Source organism: Megalobrama amblycephala, linkage group LG1 (genome assembly GCF_018812025.1).
Source record: "Megalobrama amblycephala isolate DHTTF-2021 linkage group LG1, ASM1881202v1, whole genome shotgun sequence".
In the NCBI taxonomy this organism is placed as follows: domain Eukaryota; kingdom Metazoa; phylum Chordata; class Actinopteri; order Cypriniformes; family Xenocyprididae; genus Megalobrama; species Megalobrama amblycephala.
In genome coordinates this window covers 56,623,568-56,641,632 of record NC_063044.1, presented here as the reverse complement: position 1 = coordinate 56,641,632, position 18,065 = coordinate 56,623,568, and the positions used below count along the sequence as shown (strand labels likewise).

At 39.5% G+C, this 18,065-nt stretch overlaps 1 protein-coding gene across 14 annotated transcripts in view; it reads left to right on the top strand.

Annotated features, from left to right (window-relative positions):
- The window catches only part of rbfox1 (RNA binding fox-1 homolog 1), a 333,513-nt gene that overhangs the window by 198,548 nt on the left and 116,900 nt on the right, over positions 1 to 18,065 (top strand). The window lies entirely within an intron of this gene.

Here is an 18,065-nt window from a genome sequence, read left to right as displayed (position 1 = left end):
TTTCTGTTTTTGCGTGTGTGCGCGCACGCGTTCACGTGTGTTGAGTGAACTGGGAATCTGGGTCTTTGAGACTATTTATAGCCGAGATGCAAGACATTTTGAATACATCTCACTACAGCTGGGGTCTCATTCAGGACTAGGCACAGACGACGCGACTATGCTTTATTTATTTATTTATTTATTTATTTATTTATCTTTCCTCGATTTGATTTCTTTACATGTGGGTCACGTGTACCTAGCACGCGGAACAATGTCGTCTAGGAATAGCTTATGTTTGGCTGTGCATCAGCAGGGCCTCTAAGTTGGAGTGCATAAGGAATGTTAGCATCCATTGGTAGAATTATTTTCATCTACGCAAACTAATTACTTCAATAAAATAGGAGCGTCTCTTAGCGACAGCTTCATGTCGAACAGAGACGTTTAATTATTTGCTTCTATTAAAAGTCCCAGCAGTCAGTGCATATGTTATCCCTATGTAAATGTGAGATTTTTCCAAGCACATTTTACCAATGCTGTTTGTTTGCATTCACCCTCAGGACTAGGGCGTTTTGTACAGTGCTTGTGTCAGTAGCGGGGCAGGTTTAAGCAGCTGCCAGTTAGACCTCACCTGACCCTTAAAGCCGGGGGCGTCTTGCACCCGCTCCTATCTCCCTCCTGCCGCAGGACCCCGGACTGACCTGGAGTGGGCGGTGTGGGAGGTGTGGTCGCCTGGTCTTCACGGCTAAAATCAATCCGGCCCAAAGTCACATGGCTATTGCTTTCTTTCAGCAGACCTTTTACGGCCCCCATCTCGCTCCTCTCTCTCTCTCTGCTGCTCCCATCTGTGCTGACTATGCGTAACTGCTCCTCTCTCTTTCCTTCCCATTACATCTGCTCAGTGCTGTTCATTTATTTAAGTACCCAGCGCACCCATACACCATCACGCCTCCTGGACACTTCAGCTTTTCACTGTTTCTTTCTCAAAAGGCTCATGCATCAAAGTAATAAAAATAAAAACCAGGATAACGACCAGATGACGTTATATAGCAGTCTATTTCTTTGCGTATGCAAAACAGTTTTTTATTTAGTATGTGATGTATGTATGTATCTTTGTGTGTATAATACACACATAACCTAATTGGTAACACTTTACAATAAGGTCTCATTTGTTAACATTAGTTAATGTATTCACTAACATGAACTGACAATGAGCAATATACAGTCAAGCTAAAAATTATTCAGACATTTTTGATATATTTTTGCTAGTGGGTGCAAGACACTATAGTTCATTTATGTAAGTGAGGATAGCAAAATAAAGTAAACTGTGACATATTATACCTAAAAATTCTTCATACAGTGGACTAACAGTAAAATTGATAAAAATTTGGAACCAAAAATTATTCAGACACTTTGACCTGACCATGTTTTGCTCAAGTGTTATCTGACATAATTAAGATAATTTTTTCTGACACAGTTTAACTCTGAGATCTTGTCATATTTTATTAACAATTTTTTTTAAACTATAGTGAATAAACTACAGTATATTAATTAATGAAATGTTCAAGGTGTCTGAATAAATTGTGGTTTTTGTTACAGTGTTAATGTTAGTTAATAAAAATACAGCTGTTCACTGTTTGTTCATCTTAGGTCACAGTGCATTAATGTTAACAAATACAACTTTTGATTTTAATAATGTATTAGTAAAAACTGGAATTAACATTAACTAAGATTAATAAATGCTGTAGACGTATTGTTTGTTCTTAGTTCATGTTAACTAAAGTAGTTAACTAATGAAACCTTATTGTAAAGTGTTACATTTAATTATTTTTTACTATATATTTTAATTAATTGGATAGAGTACTGTTAGAGAGGTGACATTCTATACTAAACACTATAAATAAATAAATAACATAAATTCTATAATAAATTAAAATATTCTTTTTAAATGAATTATAATGATTATGCATTTTTACCCAGCTTTTCTAAACTTAGACTACATGGAATGTTTGTACCTTTAAATTAAGTATACATTATGTAGTTCATTATACGGTCATACTGTAACAAATGGTAAAACACTTAAAAAAAAACAGAACACCTGTAAAGGAACCTTTTTCATATTCATGAAAAACTGTAACCTAAAATCTTGATGTTTTTATTTTAAAACGGTCCATGCACATGTTGTGTCAACTACCTATTAAAAAAGCAAGGCTTGCATCAATTTTAAAAGTGCTTCTTTATTTCTTTAATGGGTGTTTTGGCTTCAGCATTTATTTATTTATTTATTTATTTTTATTATTAATGTTATTTTGTTTCAATCTCATCAAAAGAGTAGTGTTCAGATTTGATTTAAATTCAGATTCAGATCAAATTATGGTTAATTTCATTATTTCATTTTTGAAATAATGTTAGAAATGCATTTTTTTTCCCCCCTAGGTTAGAATGCAAGTAAAGTGATTAATACTTAATTTCAAAGGTATTTTAAGTGTCAAAAAAAAGGGAGATGATTAAGATCTCTTGTCTGAGAGTGAACCTGTCCTTTCATTGTGCTGGGGAAGGTTTCTAAAAGGGCAAATATGCAGAGAATGATATGTGCATGTTCAAACAAAGACAGTGAATTTAACATTTAACTTTCAGTTTGAAAACCACCTTGCCGTAGACGCTGTTTTTTTTTTTTTTTGTTTGTTGTTGTTTTTGGTTTTTTTGGTATGTTTTGTTTTCAGGGCTAATTTCTGATCTCTTCAATAAAGATGCTTTAAAAGATAACCAGAAAGTTTAATTTGTATTGTTGTGTGGCATTGAAATCTATATCCTTGGCTCTTTGTGTAGCGCTTCATTTATTCCATCCCTTTCCCATCTCGCAGCCCTCAGCGAGTCGCTGAAATGAGAGATTGGTCATGTCATCAAGTCCTGATGAGTTTTCAAACCCTTCAGTAAGCATTGACAGGCAGGTAAAGGCCAGGGCTATTGCGCTTGTCATGGGCCATGACTCTAAATGATCACATCCTTTTGTCTGCTCTGTTTGCATGCTCTTAGTGGAAGTTGGTTATTGCTTGAATGCAAACAAGAGGGTAGTGAATGTCCTAGGTCATGTGTGCGTGTTGTGCACCGGTGCATGGCCCTCTGGGAGAGAGAGATATAGAGCGAAAGGCAGAGGAAGAATGAGGTGGGAGATTGCTGAGGGATGAGAGAGAGAGAAAGAGAGAGAGGCAACGCAACGCGTGTATGGAAATGGGGGCGGAGACCATCTGCCGGGCCTTGCTGGGCACATGTGTTCCTGTTTGTGTGTTTGTGTGTAGAAGAGTGATTAGTCTCTCACATTCATAATAATGTCTGTTTGGTTTTGCAGCTGTTGCACAATTTACCAATCCTGTCCATACCCCCCTTTTTTAGCGTTTCTGCATTGCAAAGGCACCCTCTGTTCTCTGTGAGCATTTTACAGTTCAGTTGAAGTATCTTTAAAGTGGCAGTGGTTTTGTTTTCTTTCTGGGAAGACTGTTGCGTGTGATATAGTGTTTTTAGAAGAATGTCATAATACGTGTATTTGTCTTAAAATTGTTCTGTGGTCTGTGATCCCTATTGATTGACATAAAAAAAAATACCAGATGTGAAAATTGAGAATTTTTAGAAAATCACTTTGGGTATTTAGCAGTTTTAAGGATGCAGTTATCAAGTAAATTATAATGAACATTAATGTGAAAATATCAATATATTTTATGTAGAGAAATCAATCAATGTCAGTTAATCAATGCGCAATCGACCTATTTCTATTTAGTTGTTTAATGATATGGAAAACTTTGGCCTTTGCATCAAGGCCGTAACCATGTTTTAAACAGTGGTGGGACAATTTTGGCGGCAGGGCGGGGGTGTGTGGTGGTGGTAATGGCGATGCTGTCACAAATATAATGGTCTTTTTTTTAAGCAATTAATGGAATAATGGACCTAAAGGGAATAAAGTCTCTTACACTCAATTATGAAATAAATAATTGTTATTGGCTATTTTAAATTCAAAACTGAATTTGACAAAACTCGAATACTTTGCATCACTAGATATTACTTTCATTTCCGTCATAAAAATGTAATGTTTTGCTACATACATCTTAGCTTTCACTGTTACAACTAAACGCTTGGCCTCTGTGAATAGTAAAGCCTGCCTTCTTTGATTTGATTGGCCATCTCAAACATTTTGAGTGCTGTTTGACTGTTTAAATCATTTAAAAATTAACTTTTGAAACTTTTTGTCATCCTAATATTAAACAGAGTGATGCACAATTTGGGACAATTTGACCATATTCAGTTATTAGGGGGGCTTGTCTCTGTCTATGATGGTTACGACCCGTTCACATTGTTTTTTCTTTATATTTCACTTCTTTTTTTTTTTTTGGTATCTCATGTCATGAGTGCCTCATTTTTTACGATGTCATGTCAAGTAGTTCAGTTGTGCCTTGAGGCTGCTGATGTCTGTAGTAGCAGCTGGGACTGCAGACTCACAGAACTGCTTTGATGATAGAAAAATGTTGTATAACTGAATTGATGTACAACAAGTGATTTTTTATTTATTTATTTATTTTTTTTAGTTAATATCAATAAATCAACGTCATCCCATTATATATATATATATATATATATATATATATATATATATATATATATATATATATATATATATATATATATATATATATATATATATATTTTTAGATTTAAGTAAAAGAATAAAAAAGTAAAAATATCTGAGCAGATGTAAAATTGACATTTAATTCTAAGCTACCATGGAATTTCTATGGCTCATGGATATTAAAAAGGTAATGTGACGGGACAGTCTAGGAAGACTACTTTGCAATCTCAGCTTTAGCTAATTAATATTCATGAGCTTAGTATAGTGATGTCATTATCCTCTCAGTCTGTGGTCAGCTCAAAAAGTAGTCTGTTTTCATTCTACATTTAGAAGCTGCATCTACATTTTCCGTGTACCGACAGACAATAACACCTAAACCTGCATACAAGACTGAAGACAGAGAGCAAAACGGAAAGATGCAATAGACTGATTAAAGCGAGGCAGGAAAGCGTCGAGAACAGAAGCAGACGGAGAAAAGATTGAGCCGAAGCCCCGTAATGCGCTCGCTTTCGTGTTTGTCTTCTGGCTGCCTGAAAGTAATTATCCAGCTGCTGAGCGGCCAGACTCGAGCGATGTTTTATGAGCTTCTGTGTTTAACACATCCAAATGAACAAATGTCAGCTCCCGTCGTGCTGGTTAACTCTGTCCAGCAGGGCCTTCACTCAGCTGTGACAGGCCTTGCTTAATGTGAGCGCTCCCTGCTTATGGTCAGTCAGCAGAGGCAGCGAGACCGGAGCCCGATACGGGGAGGAGGTGGAGTTGGCATGTTGAGGGCTTGCTGTAGATTACGGCCACTGTAATTGCTCTGAAATGGAACTGCATCCCAGCCAGCAGGCAGCTCATTAGAAACAAACCCCAACATATCAAGTGAACCTCAGGGAGCTGTGGAGAAAAAAAGAAAAGGAAAAAAGGCAAAGAAAAGCAAGGAAAAAACCTGCATCACCAGCCTCCACATCTACAGCTGTGTCTGTTCAGCTCCTAAAACAGTTGTTCAATTATTTGGATCGGCGGGAAAAACTGGGACAGGTTTTTTCACGGGGAAGGAGAGGGGGAGGGGCTGCGGTCTCATTAATGTTAATCAATATTTAATCAGATGCATGAATGTGGCGCAAATAACAATATCAGGAAACCTCAGTGTTTTGCGCCGTACGTATCGCTCTTTCCGTCGGAAAAGTGAAGCCGGTCGGTGTTAATTGTGCGCCGGAGAGAGTCTCCCGAGAAATGCTGTCAGCGCAAGGTTCTCGTCTCACTCACTCACGTCTGATTGACTGTATCCCGGAGCTGCTGGCTTGCGTCGGGCTCCTCCCTGGCCAAGGGCGTGAATACGGCCTGTTCTGCTGGTACGGTAATTAGACAGGGAGCGATCGCTCCACTGCGGTGCCTGCCCAACCTCAAGCATGCTGTACCAGCCTCCAGCTGAGCGAGATCTCTGCATTTTGATCTCAGCCGCGTCTTATATTTGCTGATCTCACAAACGTACGCAGGGGGTGATAAATTAGTTAGTCAGGCTGCGATTTCTAATGAGGACGCATCATAAAACGCAGCGCCGCACTCCACTTCAAGCCACAGAGGAGAAGCGGCCGATATTGTCAGTGCGCTTTTGTTATAAATTTACTGTGGAATCTTTCTCCCGGCGTTCTCGCTCTTCCTTTTCTCCACTTATCTTATTATTTGCTACTATTTGTCCCTTTAGTGCTTTCTGACTTGATTTGTTCCGCAAGGAACCCTGAGCAGTGCAGAAAGCTGAGCGTTTTGACATATATTGGAGGTTATAAAAGACTGAAGGATGGGTGAAGATATCCGGGCACGGCTTGCTGATGATTCGTCATGTGTGAACGTGGCCCTTTAAGGCAAGTCGGTTCACACGGCGGCCATATTGGTAATGCCCCCCAGCAGCTATTTTGTTTGTCGGTAATAGAGTGATGCAGTGATGATGTCTTTTCCTTGGCCAAAACCCGAAAATGAGTTAGCATTTTAGCACTTACAGTTCCATCGTTCTCTAGGTAAAATGTCTTTTGCATGGGTTTTTCATTAAATGTCTGAAATGAGGTCTGTGGTTAACACAAGTTTAGGATATTTTCATGTTTTATTCTAAGTAATACCCCCTTTGTGGAAAAAGGAATACCCCGAATAGGAAAAACTCATCTACTCACTAGTCCGCTTTCACGGTCTCATTGCGCTTAGAATCGCTCTTTTGCAAACTATTCTAAATCAAACTTCCAAAAAATTATTTAACAGTGCCTTAGTTACACGTTACTACTTGTACTTACTATAGTAATACAGTAAATTATGCATAGTTACAAGTAACTAACCCTAAACCTAACTCTAACTGTAACTCTATAGTAAGTCCATTAGTAGTAGCCAGTACTTATTTGAGTAATTACAGTGTAACTATAAGCGTAACCCTAATTTTAAACAAATACTACGAGTTGTTGAAAGCTTAGCGAAAGTGTTGATGAAGTCACACGACCGTGGTGTAGTTTGTTTATAGTCTACGTTCAGCTTTTTTATTCTGGCGATTGCATTTAGGCTTCAGAATTCATAAATGTTGTTTTCATTTGTGAAGATTGTCTTGTTGAATGAAACATGTAAGAATCAAAAGCTTTTGTATCTCAGTTTGTAGCAGTTATAAAAGCCAACAGAAAAGATCCTATTGGGTTTTTGTTGAGTGAACCAGGGTGATGCTAACTTCCGGGTTGGCCTACAAAAATACATCATCACTTCAGCGCTCTATTTGCATACAAGTACAGCTCTTGTGTATTTGAATGGGGAAATACTGAGGTGTTATAAACATTGTTTAAATCATAAATTAACTGTAAACTATATTTTGTCAGGCCAGTCCAGCTAATGTGCATGCATTTTTAGGCTTTTTTTAAACTGTTTTATTGAGTCACTATAGTTTGCTTTGTGATTTTTCCCATTAATTTTAATGTGATTGATCTGTCCTCTCACACTTGTGCTGTCTCTGTTGTAACTCGGTAATTTAGAGAGCCTAATTCTTGTTTGGATTTTATTTCATAAACCCTGGTCATGTGATAAACTCATAGCCCGTGATGAGCTTTATTTGAGGTGACGGGAACGAGTGCAGAAGTTAATGTAAATGAAATAGATGGGGAGGAAAAGATAGTGTGTGGATATTAGTAATTTGAGCAGGGAGGTTGTAACATGGCAGCTTGGATTAATTAATGCCCTGCTTGAGGGGAGGGAGAAGTCAGGAAGGCAAGCATGGGCGAAACCATTTTAGAGTCCTCTACACCTTTCTTGTTTGCATCTGTACTCTGAAGAATGCCAGTGGAAATATGTTTTTCAATTCATATATGTGATATTTAACTGTGGCAGTTTGTAAACAGTCTTGCAAGACACAATCTGAGACCTTTTCTGTGCGTCAGATTGATGAAGAGTCGTGTTTGGCTCTGCTTTATTAGCGAGTCTGTCTTTTCAATTAAATTATATTTTGTTGGCCCCTCAGAGTTTTTGTCTTTTCACCAGCTTGCCTTTTGTGGGGTGTTTGTCTCAGAACTATCAATTCTTATTCATATGCAAACATTAGTATTCTATTTAAGCTGTCCCAGAATGCACTGTGCGTCTGGTTTATTCAAGAGCAAGATGAATGTGCTGAGAGGAAAAACACTCCAAAGTCATTGATATCGGTGCATTATTTTGACATTGTTATGTGACAGTTTTATCTGAAACAGTATGCCGTTAGTTATTAATACAGTATTTTTTTATTTGTTTTATATAAAGCTTTCTTTTGTATACAGCTAGATTTTATAAATACAATTTTGATTATATTTTTATATAAAAATATATTATTTTATTTTACAAATATAAAATATTGGATAAAATCTATTTCATATTTCATATATTGGTCCTGCCCTGTGACAGTCTATGGCCAGTGATAACTTAAAGGCATCACAAGCATTTGAACAGTGCTGACAGTTATGTCGTCAATCAAACGACGTTCATGGCAGACATTTCACCAGGTGTCCATGGCAACTCATTTCCCTGTCTGGTACGGGATGAGCAGTCCGGCTTTAGGCAGTGGACAGGTTCATCCTCCACAGGGCCCACCCACAGAGCCGCAGATCAATATCTGCAGACAGCGGCGCAACAATAGAGAAGCCTTATCACAGGCCCCAGCAAGGGCCCTCAATTGGCTTCTCCATTTTGAACTTCAGGCCTTTGATATTCAAACACAGCACACTGAATAATTGAAGAATCGGCGTCATTACAAGACTCTAAGCTTTTCCCCCTCGAGTACAGGAAGTGCCAGCCCAGGCACAGTGTGGGTCGCGATTGTTAGACTAATTCCACCTAAAATGACAGAGAATCCAGTACTAAGTCTACCCTATTAAAAGGCAGAAAAAGACAATTAGGTTCTTTTTCGCGATTGTTCTGGAGATCTGGTGGTGACCTAATTATTTTGTTTTGCATCTTTGTGTTGCACAACAGAAAACCCACTCAAAGGAGAGGGAAGGAAAGAGCAAAGGAAAAAAATCAGTGAGCACGCTCCCTCTATTCAACCTCATTATGTCTACTGGCATTTTAACTCCTTTTGATGATTAAGTGAGAAGAGAGGCAACGGGCTACATGTTGTCTTCTCACTTCTGACACCATCTCTCTGCACTCTGCTTTCCTCTTTGTTTCTTTACAAAATGTGCTTTGCTGGAGAAGGAGAGAGCGCTTTAATGTCGGATTCCCAAACGCACTAAATCCTTTATTTTATCTGGGTCAAAACCGCCTCAAGAGCCTCATCAAAGGCCGAAAGGGTACGGAGGTGCTGCCTGAGACAAAGCCGGGGTGGAAGGCTTTAAATAATTTTGCCTTCCCTTGTATTTTTTTCCCCCCTCGCTCTGCCTGAAATAGCAGCTGCGGTGTTCACGTTTTTGTTATTTGGGTGCGCCTCTGGACATCATCTCCTTCTTTCCTTTCATCCTTCTTTTTTTCCTCTCTCCATGTAGTTGTGTAAGGCCAGCTAAATGAGGACAGTAGAGTCCGTCTCCGACTGTCGTGCTGAGAAACGCAGGGAGATCTAAAGAGACGGCCACTGCAGGAATCCTTGTCACACTAGTCGAGCTTAATGGAGGGGCCAGGTGCGGCCCAGATGATGCCAGGGGCCCCGTGACCGTGAAGGAAACAGGGTCGTGTGCCGTTCAGAATTTAATAGAGAATGCCTTTTAAATTCCAGTTATTCCAATAGCTGAATTGGAATTGAGGTAGCAAAGAGGGTACAGAATTGAAATTTGAATGCAAGGAAGTTGAATTAGGGGTTAATTAAATGGATTAATTTTCTGTCATTTTTTTTTACTATAAAAGCAAATTTTGTTGAAACAAATTACAACTTGAAATGTTGATTTGACCTAAGTCTTATTTGAAAGTTTTTTAAGCTTTGAATTTTGAAGGTTAATTGGATGGATGGATGGGTAGTTAACTATTTGTATTTATTTTGTATTTAATAATAGACAATCATTTATATTATATATATCATTATTCTTATTATTTACCATATTTTAAGGTACTGGTAAATAATAAGAATAATGATATATTTAATATAAATATTAATATAAATGATTGTCTATTTTTATATATATATATATATATATATATATATATATATATATATATATATATATATATATATATCCTTTTCTCAAGTTAACAGCTCTGAGTCATCTTCTATAATGCCTGATGAGTTTGGAGACACCTGAGAGGAGATCAGAGATCATTCCTTCATGCAGAATCTCTCCAGATCCTTCAGATTCCAGCTCCATGTTGGTGGTGCTTCTCTTCAGTTCACTCCACTCATTTTCTTTAGGGTTCAGGTCAGGGGACTGGGATGGCCAGGGCAGAAGCTTCATTTTGTGCTCAGTGACACATTTTTGTGTTGGTTTTGATGTTTGATTTGGATCATTGTCCTGATGAAAGATCCAGCCACAGCCCATTATATGACTTCTAACAGGGACAGTCAGGTTTTGATTTTTATCTGTTAGTATTTGATAGAATCCGTGATACCATGTATCTGAACAAGATGTGCAGGACCTCCAGCAGAAAAATAAGCCCACAACATTAAAGATACTGCAGTATATTTAACCGTGGGCATGGGGCACTTTTTATCCATGTGTGCACCAAACCCATCTTGAGTGTTTGCTGCTAAAAAAGCTAATTTTTTGTTTCATCTGACCGTAGAAGCCATCCTGTTTGAAGTTCCAGTAGTGTCAGTTACTTTTCAAATGTTCTATGGTCAGATGAAGCAAAAAAATTGCTTTTTTAGCAGCAAACTCTTAAGATGGGTTTGGTCAAATATGGACAAACCCAACCACTGGGTTAAAAATTTAATTAAAAAATGTAGCCCAATGGCTGGGTTTGTCCATATTTGACCCAAATTTGGAAACAACCTAGCATTTTTTAGAGTATACTTTTTTGGAAAGCTCTTTTCGTGTCATTCTCATTCATTTTCCTGTAGGGTGTGTCCAATTGAAAGGGACCCAGTCTATTAATTCTGAAATTTGCATAACCCTGGAAGGGAATACAAGGTGACACTGCAGAAAAAACGGTGAATGTTTGTGTCCAGTTAGCAGAGGTGCGTGAGTAAGATATTACGCATGACTGTGTCCACAAGATGTAGCGCTACACAACGACAGCTGTGCCATTGTCTCTTCTGTTTGCACATGAACCATGCGCTATAGGATTATATACGCAGCACTACTGAGGGGAAAGAGAATAATAGCCACATATGAAAGGACGAATCCCTCATGGCTAACCACAGCAGCTGGACAGTAGGCCAACAGCAACCTAGAAAAAACATATGCATTTGATAAGTAGCCATGTTGACTTTTCTAGAGGATATACCAGTGGGCGGCTTGGTAAATGTTTTGTGGGAGGCCACAGTTCTGGCTTTTCTCTGTGTGTCTCCACAAAGAAGCACAGACCTTTTTTAATTGTCGTGCTGAAGGTTTTAAGTTTCTGCCAGAATACGAGCTCGCAAATAAGCAGCTGTAAAGAAAAAGAAGCTTTTTGTACATCAAGAGGTTCGCTGCTTCTATCTCAGTTACGTAATTTCCTCAAGGACGTCGCAGCGGCTCTCCAGCCAAGACCGCAGCCTGGTCCGTTCCTGCTGCTGTTCTCCCCGCTCTCTCCTGCAGCCATTGGACTGATCACTCCTGTAAACACTCTGCTACTGTAAATTGATCCCAGCGTGGGCTTATCAGAGGTAGCTAGCCTGCAGGTCCGTGACTCGGAAAAGCAGAAAAACGTATTAACATTTAACACATTCTCCCTATCCGACGGCAGATAGCAACAGCATGTCAAAACCCATCTTCTTGACATCATTGTGGTGAGGCCGGGGCAATGATCTGAGAATTGTTCGCTAACACAGGGGCCTCCGTCTCTTGAAATGTTTTAAGAAGAGGGGTAGAGGTGGTGTTAGGGGAGAAAATTTTTTTTGTTGTACATGAAATGTCAAGAAAAGGTAACTGCAATGAGGGCTGGTTAGGAAAAAGGTGGCAGAGGAGAAACAGGTGCGGAGCACGGTAGGTGTCTAAAGCCCTGGATCACAATGCGGCACATGCTACGCAATTCACAATTCATTGGTTAACGGCTAGTGTATCTGTGTGAAAGCTAAGGGAAAACCTACAAAACAAACAAGAGCACTGCGGTCCCCATAGATGCACTAATTTCCTATGAAAATAATGAACGCCTGCTATACAGTATGTGTAGAGAATGAAATTTTGATGAGAACCCAGTTAGGAAAGAGGTCATTACTGTGTTACATTTCCTTGTTTATCTATTTAGATATACAGAGAAGCAGAATAAAGCTTCTCTCCTCTGGTTAGGTCATTTAACAAAGCCTATTGCGTTTATCAATGGAAATAATAATTATCTGGTATTTACCCTTGTGAAATTACCTACTCGGGCAGAAGAGAAGACAAGTGCAGCGTTTGAGCCGAGAGCGTGAGGCTGAGAGAAACTGAATACCTTTAAACGCTGGATCTGATAGCGGTAAACAAATTGATTTTGGCTCAGTGGGTAGTCATAGGAAACTTATCTGATGTGCAAAATCCAGGCGTGAGACTTAATTCGACTCACCTCTTCATGACGAACAAAGCGTCTTGACGAGGGAGCCATCCGTTTCACCTCCGTCAAAGCGTGCGGATGCATTATGACGTTTGCTCGAATAAGATTCATGACGACCTTGGGAGCGATTACCATCGGCTCGTATGCATGCGGAAAGCGAGTTTTAAAAGTTGATATTCCACCGCGAATTTGCATGATGAATCCCAGGTCATTAATATCACATTTGATGAAGTGCCAGATTTAGTCGGGGAGACCTTTTAAAGATGCCAAAATGCAACCCAGGAGAATCTCGTGTGGCTGGGGCTAAAAGGGCCGGCGGTGCTGCATACCAAGGCTGTAAATTATTTGCGTCCCCATAATGCGACACCGCACCTTCACCTCCATCGCCTGTAGCCCCTCGGGCCACACGCTGTGTGTGAGTAAGCGTATAGGCTCTTGAAGAATCAGAGCAGCTGTCATAAAGGGAGAATTTATGACTGTGAGATAGGCTTATGGATAGCTGTTACAAGTCTTTGATTATGAGTTATTAGATTATTTGTTTACTTGACCTTTTCAAGGGGATTCATACAGCTAGTACAAGCAAATCTCTTCTGAGGGCTCTGAACAACCATGTAGCGCAAAATACACAACTAAAAAATGTACAAAGTACTTCCTTTCTCTTTTTGAGTCTGAATTTAAATTGAACACACCCTACAGGAAGATTGGAATTAGAATTTTGAATCTATCTATCTATCTATCTATCTATCTATCTATCTATCTATCTATCTATCTATCTATCTATCTATCTATCTATCTATCTATCTATCTGTCTATCTGTCTATCTGTCTGTCTGTCTGTCTCTGTCTGTCGCTCATTCTCAATCCGTAGTTTTATCGTTATATCTGCCTTTGATTCTATTTGTAGGTTTATCGGCCTATAAACGTATTTTCAACCCTACCATGAAGGTAGTCACTCTCAGCAGTTCACAATAGATTCGCAAAAGCCCGCTCATGAGAAATTTTGTCATTCTTGAAGAAGAGGGGTCACAAATACTTTAAGTATTAGGCCAAAATTGACACATTGAGATTTTCTGCCAGCTAGCTGTTGAATTTTCCTTGAAACACTCATGAAATATGTCAGAGATTTTCTAAATATTCGATGTTTTATGACAACAGAATGCAGCCGTCTTCCCAGAGTGTGGCGGACCGTTTTAATGGTCATTGTTTGGTTGTGTAAGGAGCGGGCTGTTCTCTGTGCACTTGATTCATTAGTTAGTCTCTGGAGTGGGCTGACGGCAGGCAGGGGTGCTCCTCTGTCACCCTAATGGAATGGAAATTCACTTACATGCACAGACGGCTGCCGTGTCTGCGCACAGACATGTGAAGGCGCCAAAGGGAGGTTTTCAGCCTCCCCTGATCTGATTTGCTTTGATTGGAAATGCTTAAAGACACGCGCCATTGTGTGCACCTCTTGTTTACAAGTGCACGAAGATGCGTGAGCTTGAACATACGCTGCATTACGCCTTTGAAACATTTATGTACGGTGTAAGTGTGTGGGCAGTTCTGTGGTAGCCCAATCTAATGTCCTCAGCAGGAAAACAAACAGCGGAAGAGGTGAGAAGACAGATTTATACCTCTCAGTATCGTTCTGCTAATTTTGAAAGTGCAGTACAGTGTTCTAGTATGTATGTAGTTTAACGGATGCACTGATATTGGCCAGTAGTTTGCAAAATTTGCTCACTGACACAAAATTTGTTCCAAAAGGTAGAATATCCTGCCCTCTAAGATTATTCTTTTGGCCAAACCCAAAAACTAAAAAGCATAGCTTTATGCCTTTGTATTACTACTGATATATTGTGCATTTTATATGTTTAGTGGAAACACCTTTCAGTAAGGTTATATTGGTGAACATTAGTTAATTACTTTGGAATCATGAATGAACAATGATACCAAAATAATTGAAGCAATGAACATTTTATATATATATATATATATATATAATATAATATAATGATTCACTAATCTAAAAAATAATATTGCTATTGTTAATTCATCTTTATTCATAATGCATTCATATTAATTATTAAACCCTACAAGTTTAATTCCACCCATTTTGGTGTTTAAAGAATGAAGGCTTTTTTGCAGAGACTGTTCCTTTAAATGCTCACAAAAATGATGTAGGTGCCAGGATCTTTGGCCATTGTTCTGTGGTTAGACTAATTACAGGTCTCACAGTGGAAGCCCTTTTGGTGCTCCGAAAGTGTAACTGAGTGGAATCATTGCCATATTTGTGTCCTCACTAGAGCCTCATTCTGTCAGAGGTGCTCCCACACATTTAGACATGCAACAGCAGGTTGAATTCTCAGGCAAAAAGGCCTGATGCAGGGAATCAGGTAGCAGCCACCAATGATTTGTGCATCTGTAGTTACTCTTTTAGCAGGTTTGATAACAGAGAGAGAGGTGTTGAACTGGCTCACTCAGAGAGGAAAGTATCATCAAAGACTACTTCAGATCCTCTCGTCTGTTTTGTGAATTAAACATGCTGATTGTTAAGGACTCGCTGGTAGAATACTGCATTTGATTTGTCTGCCATGGAACTTATGTTAATTTACCTGTTTGTAAGTGTAATTTCATCTTGTAATGTGCTTTGAGAAGTGAGCAGAAGGAAGTTGTTCTTTTTTCCTTTACAAAAACGTCCTTTGGTCCTACGGTGCATTGAAAACATTCTATTAATAAGCTTCTTAATCCATTTTCTATGACTGTCTTGCTCAACACAAGCTGCAACCAGAGGTTGCAGCTCCCCAAAGGCGTCTGATCTCAAATGTGAAGGCATGTTGGGAGACGGGCAGTATGCCTGCTAATTAGTGGAGACTTCCATCCTTTGAACCCTTACAATATGCCACATGTCTAACCTCTGCCTTACAGTTAAGAGTCAAATGTCTCTTGGGTAAATTGTTCTGCATTTGCTATTTGCATTTTTTTAGTTCAGGGCTTGATTTGCCATGCCATAATCACTGCATGTTACTGTTTCTCCCTCTCAAGAAACAAGCACACGCTACAGTTCAGCTCCAAGTGAATTGGGGGGGAAAAGATATCTGCTGGCAAAACTGTAAACAAGATTACTTTTATTTTGCCAACATTTTTATTATTGCAGGAGTTCAGGGATTGAAATGAACATGAAAAACAAATTACCAATGGTGAGTAGCTCTTGCCAGGAAAGTTAGGATCACTTGATGAGGAAAAATAGGGGGAAAGTCTTTTTCATTTTTAAATGCCCCACGAATGGTGCCATGTGAGAACCGTGACCAAATTTTGAAACTCGAGGTGATGTTGAATCCATGCTCGGGTAGCTGATGGCATCACAACACAATCGACTGAACTGCCATTGATTCCTGCATTTTTACCCCATCCCCTCACGGCTCCGACTAAAATGCATGTATCAAGCCAGGGCATTACAGAAGGAAAACAATCTGAAAGCTTCCTGTCATCTCACAAAGTCTTTTCTCTTTCCTTCACAAGGCCAATTTCATTTCACCATTTGCCCCCTTCTCTTCTTCATTTCACGTCATAACGTTGGAGCTGCTCCACAACAAGCGACTCAGCACTGCTGCACTTAGAGCAATAATTGGAATTTTTATGGTTGAGAAAGCAAACACTTTTAATACAGGCAAAAGCCCTCATGCAGTCCATGTGGAAGACAGTGGGAAATCAAAAAGATGGATCACCCTAATCTGTGTATTGACATCTCTCATGGCTGAACAAATGGTGCAGTTGAGCTATATTCGCCTGTATTGATCCCCAGGCTGCTTAACATTCATGCCCTTGCTCCTGGAGGTTGACCACAGGGCAGGAGATTTGCACTCCAGTCCAGCCTTTCCAGGCCCACCAGTACCCCCACCTCACCCTGAGCCGACTCGTCTCAGCCTCATCTCATACACGCCAAGCATCTTATCAGGCAGTTTGAATTCCTCCAGAATCCATATTTTACACATGCATTTCTCTGAAAGGGTGTAGACTTTGGATAAGAAATCAATTAGAGCTGCTAGTACTTTTTGAAAAATTCAAGGATTGTGTTAGCATGAGTATAATCCTTTTGAAAATGGCAGTCTTGAAGTGGCCAAAAAAGAATCTGTCTCGTTCATCGTTAGAGCATAGTGAATATGTAACACATTAAATCAATATTTTACTCGTATGTCTCATCTTACATGGTAATATGAGAAACAATGAGTATGTCACGCAGATGTACAAGATCTGTCTGGATGAATGATATATTATACAAGTTTATATATATATATAGATCTGCATCGGATGTTGTTGTATTTCATTGTTCAAAATAGTTTGGCTTATCCGTATCTACCAGAAATTTAACATCAATCCATCCCTACTGTTGTAAACAGTGACATACTACAGTATAGACGTCTGAGCGCTTGCTTTGTTTCGTTCTTGTGGTCTCTTGTAAGGTCTCATAGGCAATTACTAATGACCATCTATCCTGCTGATGGGACAAAATGCAAATGCACTTCCCAGAGCTTTTAATGGCTACCAACATGAGCCAACCCCCCCCCCCCCACCCCACCCCACCCCACCCCTTATTATGCCTCCCTAGCAGGACGGATGTAGAGCTGGAAATCAAGCCATGAGCTATTTAGTACTAAATGAAATGGCAGGGAGCCCATGTGATTGGCTGGGTAATAGATCTTCTCAGTCAATGCAATGATCAGCACAGGATCCCGTTCGGTTTTTGACAGCGAGTCAAACCAGATCATTTTGAGTGTATTTGTTTACCCAATCACATGGCGGATTAACTACCTCAATTCTCAAATCGCATTCATTCCATTGCTATACGCGATGGGTGATGAGGGGGTCGAAAAACACACTTTTTCTTGAATCAAAGAGATCGGTTAACACTCTGTGCCTTTTCCGGCACGTGGTCGTGTGTAGTACCGTGGCAGGGCTGTTTGATCTGCATTTGGCACACCGCTGCACAGAGTTCTGCTCATCTGAGAAGTGGGTCATACAGCATACACCACATTAATCAGGCTCCTGTTGTTGTTGACCTGAATGAGAAAATGCTTGGATCACCAAAAAGATGATTGATTGTTACAGATCTGGCCGATCCTAATGAGACTTTATAATCTCTGCTCTGTTTATGTCATGACTGTGTATTTCACCAATACGACCTTATTCGCTTCCCTCCTGAGGTTTCATTCTCCATTTTTTTTTTTTTCATGGAAACCAGTGTATTGCTAACAAAGAATTTGAGGCACTCAGGGTTTTTGTGGCTTTGTTTTATGCTAGTCTGTTTGGAGTGCGGGTCAAACCGGGGGTTCAGGCTGCTCCACAAGCTACTGTCCAATAAATAATTATAGCCAAATGGCACCTAGCATGCTATGTTAATAGAGGCTGAAATTGGTTTTGAA